The sequence below is a fragment of the Lasioglossum baleicum genome, chromosome 14, assembly GCF_051020765.1.
Source record: "Lasioglossum baleicum chromosome 14, iyLasBale1, whole genome shotgun sequence".
NCBI classification, from domain to species: Eukaryota; Metazoa; Arthropoda; class Insecta; order Hymenoptera; family Halictidae; genus Lasioglossum; species Lasioglossum baleicum.
Window position 1 is genome coordinate 13,601,117 of NC_134942.1, and position 22,526 is coordinate 13,623,642.

General features: G+C 38.1%; 1 protein-coding gene and 1 long non-coding RNA gene across 3 annotated transcripts in view; one reads left to right on the forward strand and one right to left on the reverse strand.

Moving 5' to 3' along the window:
• The window catches only part of LOC143215610 (opioid-binding protein/cell adhesion molecule homolog), a 553,686-nt gene extending 534,412 nt beyond the window's left edge, over window positions 1-19,274 (reverse strand). For both annotated transcript variants that reach the window (XM_076437888.1, XM_076437891.1), the window contains exon 1: window positions 18,512-19,274. The gene's annotated coding sequence lies outside the window, so the exon portion shown is untranslated. The remainder of the gene's footprint in view (window positions 1-18,511) is intronic.
• On the forward strand, window positions 1,669-8,778 carry LOC143215615 (uncharacterized). Its single transcript, XR_013010398.1, has 4 exons — window positions 1,669-1,790; window positions 1,869-2,004; window positions 2,084-7,213; window positions 7,827-8,778. It is a non-coding gene; the product is annotated as an uncharacterized LOC143215615 (long non-coding RNA).
• Window positions 19,275-22,526: the final 3,252 nt, after the last annotated feature.

Consider the following 22,526-nt stretch of genomic DNA (forward strand, 5'->3'; position numbering starts at 1 on the left):
CGAACTGTTGTATTGAAAATGCCAGAAACGTGGGCAGAATTAGCTAAAATATTGATAGAGATTTATCGCGATAAACGACCAGTGTATCAGGTTATAGAGGAGTGGAGTTCAGCGAAATATGAAAGAGGCGAAAGCCTCCAAGATTTTTATAAACGATTGGCAGGATTGCACACATTAGTTATAGAAACAATTCACGCGAGATACAACAGAGACGGTACTTTGGAAGGCCGCATAGCAATGATAAATGATCTGGCGTTAAATCGTTTTGTGTATCATTCGCATCCTGGTATATCACGAATACTTAAATACAATACTTATGATAGTATTTTTGATGCTTATTCCGCGGCGGTCCGGATAGAGAAAGAATCAAAGGGAATATCTGACATCTGTTTTAGAACGAATCACAAAACGGAGAACTGCTTTCAAAAATCTATAACTACCGAAAATGTTAGGAAACACTGTGGTTTCTGCAAGCGCGAGGGGCACGCAACAGAGCAATTTTGGAAAAAGGATCAACAATCACGCGCAGAGAATCCAGCGTCTTCAGATAGTTCGGACAGTTTTGCGATTCGTCGAAGCTTCGATTATCTGGCTTTCAATCCAAAATTTTTCGAATCTTCGAATAACTGAGTTTCGATGCTTCGAAATTCGAACCTCTCTAGTAAATTGTCAGAGGATTAAAGGAAACGGAGTTCCGAAGCTTCGAACTTGAAAATTTCGCTGCCAAGTTATATTTGATACAGTTACAGACCCTCCTACATTTCGAAAAAAAATACGCCAGCACGGCTAAAAGTCTGATTTAAGTTACAACTTCATACGATTGAAAGTCTGAAACTTCGTGCACTTCGGAGGCTTCGAAGCTTCAATACTTCAAATCTTTGTACACTTCGAAGGGCCCTTCGTTTCTTCGAATCCTCGTGAGAGGTGAGAGGTTCACGCGGTATGTACATATATGCATCTGTAGAAACAGTTGACATACTGCCGCACCATGCTGCCACACAGTGTTCCGATTGAACCAACCATAACTCGCGCATGCGCGGCCAAGACAGTAGCGTATCTACAATGACGCAGCCGAGCGGCCAGGGCCCTGATGCCTTGAGGCAGTTATATTGGCGGGAATGTACCGGTGTTATTAGCGGGACGACTGATGGACGAGAGACGTGATGCGGAACGTTAATATTTTATTATAAAATGGCAGTTAATAGTGAAGAAAGACTTTTTAAAAGTCTGTGGGGTGCTCAAGCTACCCGATTTCATCGAAATAGTTACGCTACTGAGGCTGAAATTGCCGCGCATGCGCGAGTTACGGTTGGTTCAATCGGAACACTGCTGCCACATACCAATGTTGTTAGATTGCGCGGGCTGCGCGCGCATACGCGACGATTCTAGCGTCAGTGAAGTACAGAGTTGGGGTACCTCGCATAATTTCACAAAATGTTATTTTTTATGGAAAGGTCCCAGATGCGCAGGGATTTTGGGGAAGAGCAATTACAGTTGTTCGGTATCGCCCACAAAGGCCAAGGTACATAGTGTCGCATGGTTTAACGATGTTTCGAAGCATTCCGGCCGTTGTTTAGGACTGTAGGACGCACATACGTTCCTGCATTTGGTCGCGCATGCGCGTGCAATTCGCCCGATCTAACAACACTGCACTGATTTGGATTCAGTATTCAGTCGTTGAGTAATTGCCAACGTGGACGCCAGTAGACACTGCTACCAAGTCTTACGTCCTACGATTGAAAGCATTGAAAGTTGTTAGTTATCCTAAAAAATCGATTTTTAGTGCTGAGGTATTGTGACATTCTTCAATTCAAGTGCGTTTGAATAATTGTGTTCGGTCAATTTCAATTGGATTCGATTTGTTACAGTGTAGAGAAATAAGAAACAGAATCCTTGCCCACGGGACAGTCCTACGTCCTACGATTATACTATCGCTGTGCGACCGTGCGACTTGTTGCATTGAAAGTTGTTCGTGATCCTGCAAAAGCGATTCTTAGAGCAGAGGTATTGTGACATTCTTCCATTAAAGTGCGTTTGAATAATTGTATTCCTTCAGTTTCAATTGGTTTTCAATTTGTTACAGTGTAGAAATAAAAGAAACGGAATTTTTCGAAAGTTCAACTGTTCTAAGAGCCAACAGCCACAACTGATTCAGTAAATTGAACCATCCAAGCAAGAAGCACCATTGTTTATTGCTTCATCTTAAGAAAATACATTTCTAATTCGTACGATTAAGTACGCAGTAAGTACTAAACGTCGGATATTCTTACATTTTTCACATCCTGAGAGAAAACTTGATCCCGTTTCCTTCCAAAATGGCTTCCAAAGATGGTTCCAAAAATGCTTCGAAAAATGCTTCCAAAAATGCTTCCAAAAATAGTTCATCTCACGACACGGAACATGTGTCCATAAATAACTTGATCGAATTGTTACCACCGACTTATGATAACTCGACGCCACTGTGTTCATTTCTAAACCAGGTAGATGCTGCTTTTACTGTAGCTGATGCTACGCAAAAGCCAACTCTATTATTATTTGTAATAAAGCGAATCGGGCTTAAAGCAAAAGAACATTTAGACATGCTGCCTAAAATTCCAGAAACATGGCCAGAATTGGCCAAAATATTGGTAGATATTTATCGCGACAAACGACCAATGTATCAGGTTATAGAAGAGTTGAGTTCTGCGAAATATGAAAAAGGTGAAAGCCTCCGAGAATTTCATAAGCGATTGAAAGGGTTGCAATCGTTAGTTCTAGAAACAGTTCACGCGAGATACAGCAGAGACGGTACTTTGCCAGGTCGCATAGCAATGATAAATGATCTGACGTTGCATCGTTTCGTGTATCATTCGCATCCTGGTATATCACGAATACTCAAATACAATACGTATGATAATATTCGTCATGCTTATTCCGCGGGGGTCCGTATAGAGAAAGAATCGGCTGGTATATGTGACATTTGTTTTAGAACGAATCACAAAACAGACAACTGCTTTCAAAAACGTAAAAATTCCGAAAATGCTGGTAAACACTGTGATTTCTGCAAGCGCGGGGGGCACACGACAGAGGAGTGTTGGAAAAAGGATCAAAAACCACGCGCAGAGAGTCCAGCGTCTTCAGATAGCTCGGACAGTTCAGAGATTTCAGTGAATGTTGAGGTTGAGTAATGCTAATATCGTTTCGGTAATTGTGCACGAAAGGTTACATCTCGCCGATTTTAATATAATTTAAATTTGTTATGAAATTCTAAATTCTGAACAACTTTTTCCTATATGTACACAGAACCACCGTTCAGCGTTAGTATCCGAGATATTCGTATTATAATTCGTAGTACAATACGTCAGCATAATACGTATACGTCGCATGCAGCGACCTACCTGGACCTACCGCCTGGGTGATCGTCATACGATCTTTGTATACACACATATACCGCGTGAACTTTTTAAAACAAATGATCGTGATGGTTTTATTTAGAATGGCTTTAAACCGAGTGTTATTAGAATATTATAGGCTGAACTTTAGTTCATTAAAAATTATGGACTTTTTAAAAAATATTCTTCTAGCTTTCGACCAGATTTAACCCAAAAACGACTGTCACGAAAATCGGATTAGGTCTGGGGTCAGTTAAGTTTCAAAGCCTGAGGCTTGCTATTTGTTTGGTTTTAGGCAACTCTCTCCCCCCACCCCCCACCTTTCGAAACAGGACACACGTCATTCTATTCGTTTTAACATGCTGAACACGAAATGTAATTATCATTTTTGGCGGAAATGAATATCTTCGAGATATTCGTGAAAAACTGCAGATAGTAACTACATATGTACATTGAATTTTGTGCATACGAGCACGGGCACGGTGCACGTCCGTGCTGTGCGTATGCGTCAGCATGATGCGACCGCTCGCTCGTCAAACGTTTCTACAGATATATCACGACGATCGTCGAACGATCTACAGTGGGTGTACAAAGTATTCGTACACCTTTTAAGAACTAATAACTTTTTTATAATTGGACCAAACGACCTGATTTTTCATAATCAATTAGAAGCATTGTTTTACGAAATGATATGCGAAAAAGATTTATCAAAAATTCTAATTTACAAGGGAACAAGCAAAAAGAAAAAAGGGATTTTTTAAAACTTTTTTATTTGGGCCCTCAATGAAAATTTAAAATACATGTTTTGTAGATCTATGTATGTTAGTTATACACAAAATTTCATCGAAATCGATTAACATGCACACGAGCTACAAACGGTTGAAAATGGTAAAAATCGTAGTTTTACAGGACTTTTGATCAATTTCTGCTGAAAATCCACAGAATCGTACATCTGTCGATGCGTGTCGTTTTTTCCTGCGTCAATCGATTTCGATGCAATTTTCAGCATGTGCATAACTAACATAGATCTACAAAACAAATATTTTAAATTTTCATTGAGGGCCCAAATAAAAAAGTTTTAAAAAATGCCTTCCTTATTTTTGCATGTAACCTTGTAAATCATAATTTTTGGACAATTTTTTCTTCATATCATTTCGTAAACCAATGCTTCTAATTGATTATAAAAAATCAGGTCGTTTGGTACAATTATAAAAAAGTTATTAGTTTTTAAAAGGAGTACGAATACTTTGTACACCCACTGTATACATATACCGCGTGAACTTTTTGAAACGTATGATGATGTACATATTACAACGAAACCACACACACCCACGCAGTGTTTCTCAGAATGAACAGAAAGGAACCTATTCCAAAAATTCGGAAGTTTAGCTCACAGATTAACATAATTAATAATGTAATTATTAATGTAATATGTAATAACAGCTTCAGTTATCAAGCCAAACCTAACTCTGACTAATGTAATTTCCGCTCGCTCTGAAAATAAACTTTTCGGGTTATCCACAGTCGTTAGCCGGTTCTTCTCAATATGTACTCATTCTTCATCGTCATATGTTTTAAACAGTTCACGCGGTATACACATGCATACATAGATCATTCGAAGATCGCGTGATATAATTGTAGAAACACTTGACGAGGCGTCGCATCATGCTGACGCATACGCGCACGTATACAGCATAGACGTGCACGTATGTATACTGTATACACAAAAAATTCAATGTATGTAGTAGTAGCTGCGGTTTTTCACGAATATCTCTAAGACTATTCATTTCCGCCAAGGATGACAAGTATTGTAAAACGAATATAATGACGTACAGTCAGCGGCAATATTAAGTGGACACTCTTAAAAATTGCATAGCTTTTTAAAAATTGTTCCAAAGTACTTGAAGTTTTTAAAGATGTGAGACTGATGTAAGTAAACAAAAATTTATTAAGATTGCAATTGGTAGGAATCGTACAGAATTTAAAAAATGATGTTTTGTCAACTTTTTTATCTGGGCCTGTAACGGTAATTTAAAAAATGCCTTTTATAGATTTCGGTAACTTATCTGCATACTGAAAATTTGTGGAGAGAGCACGCGCCCAACTAACGTGCACGTACATGCAAAATTCGATGGTGTGGTAACTGCAGTTTTTCGCGAATATCTCGGAAGGTAGGATCAAGCGGCGGTAACATATACATATGTATGTATAGAGAAAAGTTGTTCAAAATCTTCATTGTGATAACATTTTCAAAAATCAGGTGTGACCTTTTATGCACGATTATTCAGTGTTAGAAATCTACAAGAGGTAGTAATCACTGGCTGTAAAATAAGCGTTATGTCAGAGTTTTTGTGTTTTCATTCAGTTTTTAGAGGAACGAGGAAGTGTGCAACGGATCTAAAAAGTGTTTGAGCAATGAACCCTTTGCATTCGGAGCAATTTTAACTAGAAAATGAAATATTTTCTTATATAATTATATATCATATAATACAATTATATGATTTTTTTCATTTTATTGATACGAAATTGATATAACACCTCATGCGACACTTAAATATTTCATACGACAATTTCGACCACAACAATTTCGTTAATACAATAGTAAAATAATAAATTTGTACTCATTAATCTCTACTTTTGCAGACCATCATTCATGTTTTTCTAGGATATTTATGCATGATAGAGTCTGTAAAAAATTGAAGACACGTTTTTCATCTACAATGATACATGCTAAATCGTTTGGAGTAGCGCCAAAAAAATGTTTTTCCTAATGAATCTATTACTGATTTCAGGAGTGAATCTTCCCTTTTACGACGGTTGCTTAAAACTTAATCTAAGATTTTTTTAGGCTGCTTTGTTTGATCGTGTAAAGCCTCACTGTGTACCCTAGATTATTACAAAGATAGCGGGACAGCTTTTTACGCGAAGCTCAGTAAATCGATCAGAAAAAAATCATAGATCAGGTTTTAAATATTCCTTGTAAAGGGGATGCTTCAATCTTTAAATCTACGGTGGTTTCAGTCAGGAGAGAAATTTTTTAGTATTTTCACAGACATTCCAATCTGTAACATTTTCGATCAAACATGATCGTAATATTTAATCGTATATCGTAATATACATAATCATAAAATTAAGAATGAACGGTGGATAGCAAAAGTAGAAGCTTCAAACTTTAATGTGAGTCCAATTATATTGTTGTACTATTTTTTTTTTAAACAAAATTATCACAGATTAAATATAAACAATTTCTCGAGAATGGGTAATTTAGTGTTGAAGCACTTCTTTGGATCCACTGTACTACGTGAAACATACCCAAATCATAAGCGCATCAGCATAACATTTTACAGTGTTTCGCGTGCGTGTATTGGGTTATTTTTGTAATTTCTCTTTTCGTCGAATCCAACACAGATTGCGTCTATCGTACCGAAAGTTATTGGTTTTCGATTGATGTAACCAAGGTTCAATATATCGCGTTAGACAAGCATTCACGCTAAAGTGGTCTAAGAACGCTACCTTTGATTAATATTGTTATTTGTTGTCTAGTTTTATCCAACGCCAAATACATCCATCATTTTCATACTTTCACCCGATCTCGATCCTTACTCCTTGATCTGTCAGGACTGAAAAATTGTAAGATATATCTGAATGTTTAGTATTTGCATGTGTACTAACATACATGCTGCAAGTACCAGTTTTATTTACCATCGACTCTATTAACTATTATTAATGTATGAATCTATATGACTGTTCGACAAGAACAATGAGGAGTGCAAAGGAGTGGAGATCTAGAAATATATTATACGATGACAATTATTTCGGATCAACATTAGGATCACATGGAGGTAAATTATTAAACATCACTTATTATTAAACTACTGATTTTTATACGAAACATAAATTGTCTTCATTGATTGCAAGATACAGGGCCTACGTAGACGCTCGTTTCTTTGATTAAGAATTTGAATAAATTGGAAATAATAAAGCAGTACATATGTCTCAAATCTTACAATTAGTCCAGTCAATGAATGCTTATAAGGGAGGTGTAGAGGGAAATGGAAGGAACAGACTTTTTAACTTTGGGACTTTGTTTGGACTAGTCAGGAGGTAAACATACTAAAAGTCCCTACTCCTAGGAAGTGAACGGGGTGCAGGGGGGCACGTGGAAGGTCCCCTTTTTCGGTTTTCCGCTTATAATGATATCGATATAAGTAGCCACGGTACACAATTATTTAGATTCCGAGTAAATGAAAGAAAAATAAAATTCATTATACATATTACACCTTTAGTTATCGCTGCAAAAGTCATCATACCATTGCGAGAAAATAATGTAACATGACGTAAGAATTTTAAAATGAAATTGTAAAACCAATCATTTTTACTGGTGTGGTAGTTCTAGTGTTAATTGTATCTTCGACACGATCAACTATAGTAACTATAATACAACGATATTTCCAGGAAGTTTTGTACAAAAGACACGACGAGACAACTATTTCTTCTGCACGTGCGCAGATGATTCGCGCCGTTGAAATAATAACGCACTGATAGCAGATAAGCGACTGCAATCAGCAAGTCCATGCGCAACTTCGCTTCAACAGCGAACCCCGAGCGTGGAGGAAACACAACTTCATAGTCATCAAATACATGTTTTGTTGTAGTCTTAAATACATATAGTTGTTATCAGTATATTGTTTTTCACGCCCGTATATATTATATGCCAATGTTATACAATAGAATAATATTAGTGATCTGTTTCACTGGCTGATATAATTTAATTGTACTACTCCTCTGATTTACATATACGTACACCATTCATATAATGTACTCTACTCTATTTTATGATAGTATGTTAATATGTATTTCTCTACTTTATGTTCTAAGCTGATATGTATTTTTTTACTTTATGTTCTAAGCTAATGTTATACTATTTTTAAGATAGTTTAAACATCAGTATTATTGGTATTATTAGTATTATTATTATCGTTATTATGACTACTATTATTTCTGAGTAATGTGAGGCTCGATTATCGACTATATGTTTATTTAACACTAGTTTTATGGGACCGGTTAGAATGACGGGTTCTATTATTCTCAATTTGCGATTATTAAGATTGTAAAGATGCTTCCCTGAGGAATTATTTACTAAATTTATTTCTTGGGATATATACTGTTGGAAAAATGGCCAAAAATTTGGATAGACACATTCTTGTTATGTTTATAAAATAATATTAAATAGTTATTTCTAGACCTACGTAAACCTAGTGTTAATTTCCTATTCTTAAATATGTATATTCTGTTCTACGCATTTTCGCACGAATGTATAATACATTTCAACTTTTCTATGACATAAGCATTTGATATCTTATCTGATTGTAAAATAAATCTTCCACTTTTGAAAGTTTACGCTGCTCATTCGACATTCCCAGAAGTTTTGATGCAATTCCGTTCGGGAGCTTATTTTATTTTTACATTCCCAAGGTAGAACTCTAAGTTCCTGCACTTCCTTTCAGAGTTAGTTTTTCCGATTTCGTCTTAAATTCTTTATCCTCCTGTACCAGTCGAAGCGAAAGGGAACTAGAACTAGAGAAATTCAAAAATGTTTCCGTCATAAATTGATTCCCTTGGTTTAAATCAATGTTTACTTTATCCACAGATTGCATTCGAAGTTTCTAAAGCAGCTAGCTCTTAGTTTCGACTTATGAATTTGTTGTACAATCAGGAGAAGAAGATGCGTATTTACCTACAACGAAAATTACTCCTAAATACAAAGTGGAAGTAGTCATGTGCAAAAGGATGGAAAAAATGTCGCGATCCAATAATTCGTGGAAACGATGCCGCGTTCTATAAATTCTCGGCTCACCGTCGGATTTGTAGGAAATCTCATGTCGAAATACAATTCGTCGTCGAGCCATGGAAGAATTAATCGCTGCTCTGGGACGAGCCGAAAGAGTTTTCCCCTGTTCCCACGACTTTTCACCGCGTGAGACATGTTGCCTGCGGCGTATATTCCGGGTTTCTTTGCGGCAGATTATATCGCTGTCGAGCAAATTTACCAAAAACCGTAACCAAAATTTACCGAAAGCCTAGTAAAGGCCTATACTTTTTCACAGCCCTTCATTGTTCTTGAATTTTTTGGAAGTAGTCACTCGAATGGTTGCTTGCAATTACCACCCCTAAAATATTAAATGATTTTTTTCTACCCTTAATCATTTGATCGCAATGGTGAAAAAATGTATGGTATGAAGGAGGTAAGTTCGAGTAATTTCGTTTTTTTTTAAATCTGAATATCTTAATTGACAACCGAGAAAAAAAAATGATATAGTTAAGGGTATTTACCCTCATATCATCCTTATTCGAAGGGTTAGCGACTTAAAATTTTAGGGGGTTATCTTCCAACCTAAAACCATTGTTTTCCACACAATATCAATAAAAATTGTAGGTAGGGCAGCTGGACCAATCTTACAATTAGTCTGCTTGTGTCCAATTCTATTTGTGCGCAATTCAGACATGTCCGATTCTTCTTGTGCGCAATCATACTGTGTCCAAAAGATATGTGCGCAAAGTGGACGTGGGCAATCGTATTGTACGCAACTGAAGGCCTCTCACAGGTTAGCTTGATCGTACATCATGATATGCCAATCCGCGTATGGTGGACACCCAATCGAGTCCCCGGGAGACATATCGAAGTAGGAAGCTTTGGAAATCATAAACTATTTGGACTTATTGATTTCCGTTCATCGTCAGTCATTTCCTTGGTCACGAAGGAAGCAATTCGCCACATATCAGTATCAAACTCGACTACAAAGGTACCAGGCAGGTCCCTAAAAAACTCAGATATTTACTCTTATAGACTTATTCAATAATATATCTTCCATTCTGTTCTATTACTTTTTGCCATTTTCGAGGTAACTTCTCGTGTTAATGAATAAATACCTTAATTTTATCTTTGAAAACGCTGTGAACTTTCTTTCCAACCCAATACCTCAAAGTTTTACATCAAACCATATAGACTGTAACAGCATTTCTTGATCGAAACGTTTTTTAAGAGTTACATTTTAAAATCGGACATGTCCTACTATACAACAACCTAACAGAATATATCATTAATCTACAAGTCCGCAAGTGTGTGTTAATGTATAAGTGTCTGGTGTGCACTTGACAGTGGCCACAAGTGAATTTACAGTAAGGAGCATATCTTATTCCACACACTTTAAATCAGTTATGCTCCTTAGTGTACCTATTCAAGAACAACACAGTGCCTACAGCGCCACAATTAGTTAGTCTACGTTAAATAATTTGATACTGTCTTCTACCGGCATCATCTAATTACCCAAGGCTCTGGGAACAATGTATTATGGCTCGAAAAGGATTAATCCGAGCCTGTTTCTAAGTCATTAACATCCGACTCCGAAGAGCTCTGATTGGCATTCAACGACGTTTCACGAAATCTCCGTCGTTGGTCTACCCAATGCAAGTATACAAACATACTACTTTCTCGTGGTACGTTAACGTACAGTGGTTCACATAATTAATCACACATTTTAAATCAGAATTACTTCTTTATAACTGAACCAAACTTCAGTTTTTCCGCGAGGATGAAAGGCTTAATTTAGTAGATGACGTGTAATGAAAATATTAGAAAATTCGTATTTAATCGGTGTCATGAAAAAAATAGTAAACGTTACTTCCTATAACTTCTTTTCTGGTGTGAAGTTGACTTCAAAAGAGGCCTGTGGAAATCACGTGTTGCAGTTTTTCGTCCAGAAATCACAGAAGTTCTACAGTGACGGGATTATGGTTTTACCTCAAAAGTGACAAAAGGTGGTCGATCAAAACGGCACACACTTGATTTAACAAACTTCATTTAAAATATGGAAGAAACTTGATTCATTTTTCCATTAAAATACGAAGAAACTTTGTCGCCAACCCAATATTAAACTGGCGTGAACGGAAACAGGAGCTTTTCCAGGTTGTTGATTATACGACACTAATGTTAGAGAATGATTCGCCTTTCAGAGTCAAATGTCCTGTTTGTAAGATGTCTCCAAAGGGTGAGCCAGCTTTGTCGAGTCCCTTTGTCTCATTAGTATGAAAGTTACATAAATTTCCGTAACGACAGCCGCGACGAGTATCTCGAGCTGCCTGTTCTCCAGTCGGTAATGGCCTCGAAGCTGGGGACCACTTTTGCCCGGCTCTTACGAGCACGTTTAATTATTCAATATAGAAACGCTGGCGGAAATTCTGCGCAATTGCGCGCGTGCGTGCGTGCGTGCGTGCGCGCGCGCGCGCGCACGGTGCATCTTTACGAAAGTTTCGTCGTTGGTTAATGAATGCGCAAACCGTAGTCGGGTACGTTCGTCATTAGTCAGTTTCGTCGAGCGGCAACCGATTTTAATTAATTTAACGAAACGCGCCAATCGCTCGCCGAGCGCTGAAAAAAGAGAAACGTTAACGGCTACCGGCGCCCTCTTAACTATTCCATTCCGGAATATATGCGCCCCGGGATTAAGCCGGACTTTTAATACACAGGATTAGAAGCGCAATTTAATTTTTGTATTTGCATTTTAATGCGGCGCGCCGCCAGCCAGTGTTTCGACGCCATCGCGTCTCTGTCGCGTTCCTTGAAACATTTTCGGTTAAAAATTATTTATGCAGGACACAGTTATGACGCGGGTTCGGCCACGAGAAAACTAATGGATTTCGTACGGACGGATTAAAGCTGGGTAATGAATTTTTTCAAAGATTTCTACTTGGGTAAACGGAACCGGAGTTTTATATCTGATTTGAACCGAGTTTACTTAACCCTCTGCGTGTTTTGTCAAATACCTACAGTGTGTCCCACGAACTCTGTCCAGTTAACCAGTTAGCTGTGATTGACGAGTATACTCGTATTGTTTTTCATGACTCGTCATGCGTAAAATTTATTTACCATTGGCTATTTAAATTGTAAGATTAGCGAAAACTAAAATATATTCGTAAATTTCAATATTTTTAGAATATTTGGAGATCAAGACGAAATAAAACGAACAAATAAAAAGTATAAATAATTTGACATGGATTGATGCTCTCTTCCCCGTATGCACTGGCTGGAACTGCTTATTAGTTTGTATAACCAATTTATATACATGTGCGACACGATAAGGTTTTTTTAGATGTTTGCGTAAAAAGCGCAAAAGCAAAAGTCGAAAAGCAACTAGCACAGCGCTAAAGCCTGAGACTGATTTATGACCTTCGAAGAAAAGTAACAGGCAGTATGCTACAGGGCCAAGTACGGCCCGATGGTCGCCGATTGCTCATCGCTAGACTGCGGATCTTTATGCAAAATCAAAATCTTCTACCTGAATTGCAACAAACTGGAGTGAAATAGAACATTACCTTCTGTTTTAATACATTTAATAAGTATGTATGTATGTATGTTTTGGTTTTAACATTTATCTAGAGTGGTTCTATGCGTTTATCTAGAACGGTTCCTGCCAGAGTAAATGATCTTGAACATCTGTTCGTCATCCGTAACAGGATAATGGTCTTCGACGCAACAAACGAATACGAGACAACATCGACGAATGGGAAGAACGAAACGGAAGTATTTTCAAGTATACGTTAGTATTCCACGCAAGCGAATACAGTAGCGGTTAGAAGAGTCTGAACTTATTTTTGGTCTGTTTGTTCTCTGAGAAAGGGCGAGCATTTGGGAGCCCAACATCTTGGCGAAAGTATCAGTGTTAATGGCGACTACATTTCCCGACGTAACTTGAATACACCTTGATACGCCCTATGCCACGGCTGGAGCTTAGTTCTAATGGTCTGTGCCTGATGTTGCCCAGGTTTCCCATTCTTCGTTCGAAACGAGTGTCTTAGCTATGACCGTTGCCGGCGCACGGCTATGTGGCCAAAGAAAGAACGGGAAAGAGTAACAATAAGAGAGGAAAGAAAGGAACCTTAGGAAAGACCGAAGACATTTATCTGAAATAAAAGAGCGATGCTTGAAAGACATTTGACATCGGGGACAGCAAAGAAAGGTGCAGTCACGTTTCGATTTCGATACATTGCGGGCTGAGATTCATACTGGTGTATGTTCAAATTCAGAAGATTTGAGTTAATATTGTTTTTCGAATTTTATAGGATCTAAAATTTATTTACCGACAGCGTTAGTTGATGATGTAGAACTTGTTTCCTCACTGACAGATGGAAGCATATTCTTTTGTTACTAAACCAATAAAACAATCATATTTTTATGCAAAATATGTATGCATATACGTATCAATATGTATCGATAGAAAAAAGGCCAATCAAACAAGCCATTTGGGATTATAGTGGTGGTTTGGGATTATGGTAGCACTTTCTTAAAACCTGTCTACAGAAATTGAAAATTGCATGAACATTCGTGTAATGTAAGTAATAAATATAATTCGGAATAAATATGTTCCACCATGAAAAATGGAGAAGGAGGTTCGACAAGTACAATATTCCCATACCGGATGAAAATAGTTTGAAGCAGCACTTTGGGGCCGTAATTCCAACTGAAAATTATTATAAGAAAGACAGTGAGCACATATCGGGGGCTCTGAAAGCAGAAGCGGGAAATTCATTCTATTCAGGAATGGAATTTCCTGTAGATTCTTTGAGAGTTCGGGAACGGTCGATTGGAAGGCAACGCGGAAGAAAGGCGCATGTAAATTTCTCTTAAACGCATCGTCCGAATCACCGTCAGTTCGCGCCACGACCAAGAATTTACATAGAAACTCGGCGTTAAGTCAATTCCCGGGAGCACGATTCCTGCGATCGAGCGAGAAAAACCTCCGGCGATCTTCTCTTTGAGAGCCGGCCATAAAGAAAAAAATAAGACCGGTTCTCAATGGAGATCTTTATAAGCGTTACGTGTACGGTTCAAATTCTGAAGCATCTAGGAGACGCTCGCCTCTGACGACACGCGTATCTATGTGTATTGAATCTACAGCGAACTTAGAAGGGCATAATTAACACATTGCCGACCGGTGATTATTGCACAATTTTGAAAAATCTGTGGTACATGGCTAAACACTTTCTCGTGGAACCTTCAATAGCAACAGCAATTTTCATTGTGAACTAACAAGTCACCCTCAATTACGTGATCTAATAGTTTCATTTAAGATTGCAATGTAAAAGATTTCTATGCTTTCTTTTGGTACAGCAGGATTATTGAAAATCTTATTAATAGGCTTCCGGTAGGTAGTGTTCATAATATAGACCTAATAAATTTTACCATCTCACTACGTTTCTATTTACCATCTCGATAGAGGTAAATGTTACACATGAATATAATATTAAACATAATTGAATTGAATCATTGCATTCTTAAAGTACATTCCGCAGGTCCTCTTAAGGGTTAGATACCAGCTACTCATTCTTGTCATAAATGGGTCATTCCATGCCAAATCGATCACTTTTTGCAGGCATCATCGTCGATTTTGTTCTAAATGAAATATGTTGTAGTCCATGTGAAATCAGGGGGGGGGGGGGTTTAAGTCATCATTTTGCCGGTGTTCGAATTTTTTTAGAAATGGCAGGCCTTCAAAGTTTTCAATTTTTGCCCATTTCGGCGAAAACGGGCCTCGCTTACGAATTTTTATCTCAGGAACTGTTTGTCCGATTGAGTTACATTTTTCTTTTGTTTTATTCGGAAAGGATTGGGCTATTACAAAATAATTTTCTCAACCTCGAAAATCAACTTTATATAATGTCGAAAAATTTAAACAAATTATTTTTTTACGTTTTTTTCGATGAGGGGGCAGAGTGATTTAAATTTTGAAAAAAATATTGTGTTATATTCCTTGAAGTTTCCCCTTTGAAATGAGCCCTTGAAAAAGATGCAGCCATAAAAATTGGCCTTACAATGAGCTGGTAAAGGACGCCGTGTACCGCCGCGCCGTTTCAGGCAGAGACGAGTCGAGTGCACGGCTATTATGGTGCGTATACATACCGTTGGTTTTTCATAATTATTTGGCTGTGTAACTACACTGCCCGAAATTACCATAAAGCCTCCTGATTTTTTGGTGAAATCTTATAATTATGTCATAGTAATGAGAAGCTGATGCACGACAGCATTTTAGGATTAATAAAAGAAACCATCTACATGATTACATTCATAGATATATTATTTATTTACAGAAAAACGTGAAGTTATATAGTTTAACAAAAAACGAACTGTGAAATTTCCATAAAGCCACACGTTTTTTAAGCAGATAACATCAAGATTATCGAAAATTTCTTCTATATTTGCAAATTAATACTTAGTATAATTACCATTTCTTCGAATAACGTCGAAAATTCGATTAGGCATTGATGAAATCAAGGTACGGAGAGTTTCCTAAACGGAATCGGGAAGTGCGGTTGGAATTCGTCAAGAAACACATCGATTTGTCACTGACAAGGAGACATATGCGAAGTGCTATACGCCGATTTTGATGAAACTTTTCGAAAAGGTAGTTCTTAGAAAAATCTTGCACACATACTTTTTCGATCGACCATTCTCCACGTTGGTGAGGTGAAAACAATCAGCAAAGTGGAGGGTTGGAATCAGATTTTGTCGAATATCTCGGAAACTATTTAGGAGGTATTTTTTTACAAGGAATATATTATATTTGCGAAAACAGTATCTTGGAAAGTAGCACTTTTTTCAAGGAAATACAACATTTTTGGGAAATACAGCCCTTTATATTCATTCTTAACCTAAAGACCTCATACAAATATACCTAATCGAAAAAGATTTCATTGAACGTTTATTTACAGAATGTTGTTTCTTTATGTTATTCTTTATTCCAATCAATATGTATTCAAGAAGAAGAATTATAAAGTAATTTTCAAACGGTCGATATGTTTCTTAATTTTTGTACACGAGTGTATGTATAAGAGCTAAAGAGCTTTTGCTGAAAAATCATTCTGTTCATCTGCTTTCGTCCCTCTCAGATTCTTTTTATCCTTTTTCCCAACGTATCCACGATGATGAAATCTTCGGCGTTACGAAGTACATAAAAGTAAAACGAGACTACCGATTTTTTTTACCCATTCGTCAAGTGTACATTTGGCGAGACGCACCTGCTGCCTCAGTTCAATCTTACGAGAGAACCTCGGTGCCTTGCAGAAATCCTAACATCGTACGAATACTTCTTCCGAGTGCTAAATTTATTCTATATTTAATATGCTCATAATGTAACATTTTTATTAATTTCACCCAGTACATATACTCAATTCTATATAATCCACTACATTTAGTACATTTTATGAATTTAGCACTTGTCGCACTATTCAATATCTTCAACTACTGTAATCTTACTAATTTTAGTACAATCCAACAATTTAATTTAAAAATCTAACAATAAACAGAAAAATTATCTTCTAATAATCACATCTCCAATAATACATACCTCCTTCCATCACAGATACCTACATGTGAAAATTTTATCACAAAAAGAAATATTTATCTGCTGCACGGGAGAAAAATTGAGGATTATAATTGTACAACCGTGAAAAATGTAGTGAAGCGAATTTTAATTGTGTACAATTTAATATGAAGGTATCGTCGCGTTACATTTTAAAGCAGATTTAATAAAATTATGTGGTATATATGTCTGTGAAAAAGAGGCAAGAAAGAAGAAAGAGAGAACGAATTATCTCGTCTTACCGTTCCTTAACAAAGGACAGACATTTTCAAAGGTTTCCATGGATGCAAAATTGATCACTTGTTGAAGCAGTGTTGGCGAGCTGAAATGGCAGTTCTAAGGTTCGTGATGCAAAGAGGTGTTGAAGAGGATGAAGAGGAGAGGAGCGAAGAGATCTCTCTCATTATTAATAGTCAACCATTCTCTTCTTGTCTACCAATTCCAACGGTCTCGGACCGAAAAACTATTTCATGCATTTTCTTGCTCGATTGTAAATAATTTGCTCGGACTGATTGTGAGAAATACAGTGACATCCATTATGTAATATTGGGACGCTCTCGGAAAAGCGATAATTTTTTTTACACTAAACCTACACAGTGCGTTCAAATACTTTCGCGGTTCACCGTAGGTCGATGCTTCGAAACTCCGGTGGACAAAGGGACAGCTGATCAGCTGATCGTTAAAAGTAAGAAGAAAGTCCAGTGGAACAGCAGCGCTAACAAGGATAACTGCTCCGAAGTCCTTCACGAAATTCTTTTTGCGGTTTATCGTATCAACATAAATTCTCGTAGACATTAAGTGAAAGTTAGTATTTCATCGGCGGCGACGTGTCACTTCCTTCGCCGCTGCTTTAATCGTTATTGATTTCTTCGCGGACGGAACTCGCGGCGAAAAACGTTCGGTAAAGCAACGCGGTACAATTTCGCGTGAATCGTATGCGAAAATCGTTCCTGGAAAACGTCTTGTTCGCAGGGTATACGGGAAACGCTAATAGCTCCTTATTCCCGTGTACGCGGAATTGCTACGTAGAAACAACGTCGGTTAACGCGAAACTACCGAAAGTAGGATAATTATTATTTATTTATTTATTGATGCCGCAAAACCATGTTCGGTTTATATGTATAGCATACATTAGTATAACACTTTACAAATAATGATGAAGTATATGTCGTTATATAAAGTTAAATCAATATGAACGGTAGACGATGAATCCTAATCTTGCACTTTTTGAGGAAGTTAAAAATAAATATTAGCGTTGTACACCAGAGTTGGGCATTAATCGGCATTTTTGCAAATTAAACAGCATTCTTGTCTTTTTTGTGGTAACGAAGCATTCGTTCGGGGTTAGGTAGGTTAAAAACTGTCCCGCCTTTTGCTTAACTTTTTATGCATAGCGGGATGTATTTTAACCCACCTCGAGAAGTTGATTAAAAACAATTCTGTGCAACTTGGGTTTTTGGGATTTTCTTTAAAATCGTGTGCCTCAAAGAGTTAAATGCCGAAAATACACTTTTGCGTTCTCCGTGTTTCCATTGACGCCAAACAAAAACGATTGACCCTATGTTCATGGTGAATAGATACAACTATTGGCGAAAGTGCCACCTTTCAGAAAATGTATCATATAATAATAAAGGTTTATAGAAATATGTATGTAATCGAAAATCGGCGGAGACTTTCCGAACAACCCAGTAGAATAACGTAGCATAAGTGCGACGGTTTACTCACCGTCGCGTCGCCGAGGGAGCACGTGGAAACTGCAACTCCGTCGAAGCAACACATACACACATACACGCACAACCACACTCACAGAACAACAGGATTAATAACACACTGATCACTCCTTACGCTGCACACGTGTTTCCTAAGAGGACAAGTCTTGTTAACGATCACGAACGGACGTATCCCATGATCCGTTTCGGAAAGCCAGTAAATTCTGTTTAAATCTGATCACAATGAAACACGTGAAAGAGTGAACCGGCTGACTGGCACGACCACACGTACGGAAGTTAGTGCCGTGTCGGTGGAATAGTACGCGGAGGCAAGGTCTATCGATCGATGAATAATCGATCAACGAATCCCGGAGCAATCATCTAAGAGTACATGGTAACTGAACTCGTCGATCTCGGGAACAATCGCGACGACAGAGTGTCTGTGCCGTGATCACACGGTTCGATCGATAACGGATCGATGGATCGATCCTGGGATCGGATAGGCGTCGTTGATCGGGGATCGATCATCGGCGAACGAACGCAAAAACTCGTCTCCTCGTCGACGCGACGGAGGGGAACACGAACGATGCTCGATATTCGCGAGGTTTATCGCAGCAATGAATAACACGAGGTTCGATCGGGCAGACTCAAAAGGACGATTTAGTGAGGCAAGATAAAGGCGCCACGCGGTACGGCGCGGCGTCGCGGAACGTGAGTGCCGCTTCGAATGCCGACTGATCCCGCAGACTGCCGGAACGCGCAGGCCCTCCCGAACGCGCGTCCCACATCGGCCTCTCTGCCACTGACTCTGACTCTGTGAGTCGGACTCTGACTGACTCTGACTCTGACTCTGACTCTCGCGGACAAGCACCTGTCCTGCCGACGGAAAACACGTCACCTCCTAACTTACACTCCCGGACAAAAAGATAGCCCATCGTCTATTCTTTTCTCATTTGGTAGAATAAACTGAAGAAAATGAGTACATCTTTTAATATGTCAACGTATTCTGACCAGGCTTGCCATATTCCGCGCGTGCCAGGCCCCTTACCGCTGCGCCCCTCGCCCATCTGCTGGGCTAAGCCCGCCTGGCTTGCCCCACTTCTCGCCAGTGGGAGCAGGTAGGGAACCTAACGGGCGTTCTTTTGTTCCGCGCGACGCCACGGACGGCTTGGCTTGGCTTGGGTGAAAGTGAAGTCTTTATGGGACACCCGTTAGCTTGCTCAACGCGCACGCGTGGCGACGAGTGGGGCAAGCCAGGCGGGCTTAGCCCAGCAGATTGGTGAGGGGCGCAGCGGTAAGGGGCCTGGCACGCGCGGAATATGGCAAGCCTGATTCTGACATGCCTCTATACATATACAATAATGTACTGTGTGTGTGAATATCATCGACAATATTTACTTCAACAGAATTCTAGACATGAAAACGTAAATGTTGTGGTTCGCAAGTGGGACAAAATGATAGCACGTGTTGTAGTAAATCTACGCTTTCCAGTTACACTGAAGCTCGCGAATTGCGAACGACAACCTCAGAACATAGTTAATAAGGTGTCCGTGATATTATCTCGTGTTGTATATTCGTTTAAAAAAGGCGAAATATTATCAAAAATGGGTCGCGGAAAGAGATTGAACGCGTGTGAGATTCACACTATAATAAAATTAGAAGGAGAACAATATCCAGTGACAAAAATAGCAAAAATTATGAATAGAAGTCGAAAAGTAATAATGAATTTCTTGAAAACTCCGGAAAACTTTAATTTTCATATTTCATAAATATTTCATATTCCCACAAAGAAAAAAATTAATACAGAATGAAATTATTCTAGGTCGCGTAAGAAATGTTTCATTTTCGAGTTAAAATAGCTCCGAATGCAAAGGGTTATGTGTTTTCCTGCAGATGACTAATACAAGAGTGAATAGAATAAAAATAATACAAAGTGTTAAAATACTTATTATCAAGTTGCAGAATTACTTTCATGAAATTGACGGCGAGTCGAAAGGGACTCGAGGTCGAACGACAATCGGCGCTGGGCATTGTCTCCTCCATAGAACGTGCACGGATGCACGCGAACAACGAATGTTCTTTGATGTGTCGACATCGGTCGGGAGTGTCGGGACGCGCGGAAATGTTCGCAAACGCGCGCGAATGTTTGCTGTCCGCACGCACTGGCGTCTCCGTCGAAGCGAATTTACGTTCGCGAGCATTTTACACGGCCGGTGGGTAGCCAACTTAATATTTACACGTTGTTCGGTTTCACCGGGCCTCGTATGCCAATCGAATGGAAGAACACGCACAAATCTTTCCATGGAAGGGTAGTCAACAGGTACACTGCCGGGCAAAGAGATAGCACACGTGCGTTATCATTAAGTTCTTCGCGATACGCAATACATATGTATGTAGTGTCTATAGTGCGTATCAGAAGTTTAGACGCACTCTATTATTTTAACAAAAATTTACCCTATGATGAATCTTCGATTGTTTTTTTTTTTATCGTATGTTTAGAATACTTTGAAAAATTATGATTACGAAACCAGTCGAAATGACTGGTCTTTAGAAAAAATATTTAGTTATACAGGGTGAGCCACCTAGCGTTACCGCCTAAAATAATAAAATTCTCTGTAAAATTAATTTGAACACTATTCCCCTCAATAATATTAAAATCAATTCTCATAATAATTTAATGTTACTCTATTAAACAATATTAAATTTTCTATAAAATTAATTTTCATATTATTGTTTTTATTAAAACAATTTTAATAAAATTGTTTTCTATGCGAGTTATAATACTTTAAATACATACATAGGTTTAAATCCTGCATTTCTTTCTTTACAACCTAATAACTAGTCCCCTGAACGGGCAGCCATGTACTGAACAACGTACGTGTACGAAGTTATCTGTCATTATCAGTCAAATGTTGACTTACGCAAAAACGACATTACTTTCCAGCCCCCCCCCCCCTAATATAAAGCTCTGCAGTCTACATACTTATGAACTATAACTATAAGATACTTACACTTAATATTGTTAATTATTGAGCCTTTCCGTAATCCGCGCGAACGCATACTTGTAACTACTAATCTCTATACAGGTGTACTACTCGCTTAGCTTTCCAAACCTAGTTCAGACAACTAAACTCAATACTCCAGGGTTTAGAAGTTACTTCGACTGTTGCGGATTCGTTACAAACCTCTGTGAAGCTAGTTTGCTTTTCTAAGTGGTCAACATAGCTGTATATGTACATCGTAGTACAATGTTATCAAGAGATTGAAAAAGTATTAAACTTATGAAACCAGAAAGCTTATGTTCGTACTAACGAGGGAACCCCAATGCCTGATACACGTCGATTTTGATGAAACTTTACAGTTTTCATTAGATATAACTAAGAATTTAGCCACATTTCGTTCGTGCCCGTTTTTTATTTTATTATTGTAAAATACGGCTGAATTATTAGGTGGGTCTAAGGAACATTTGTGCAAAGTTTCGTCAAAATCTTCTCTTGTTAGAAACTTGGCAACTTTCGGAAATTCTACTCCTGAATTTTGATTCAAATGTTATCAATTCATGTCGGCAACATATCATATTCATAGTGTAACTTCCGTTTTTAGAAATTTAAATTTGTACGTATTTTTTTATGCTCTACGCGATGCAACGAAAATATATGTAGTTAATTAGAAGGAAACATCGGCGACCTTGAAAACTATGAGAAAAACAACCCTGCGGGATACTGACTGCTTGATACCACTCAAATTCCACATAAAATGTGTTATGTAACACGATTCGAATGCGGATATCGATGAGGTGATACTAATGCCTCTAATAATGCCAATAAAATTTAGTTATTCCGTTATGATACATTTACCAACGTATTGGTGAAATTATTCTGATTAAAACGAGTATAAACACGACATAATTTGGATTATTTTCATTTATCTAATAATTTTTACTGTCGTAGTGAACGCCAGCGTGTTCTTAAGTGCTGAATGCTGAACAGATGAAATTGTACAGCTTGATAGATTCTTCCGCAAAGATGTTT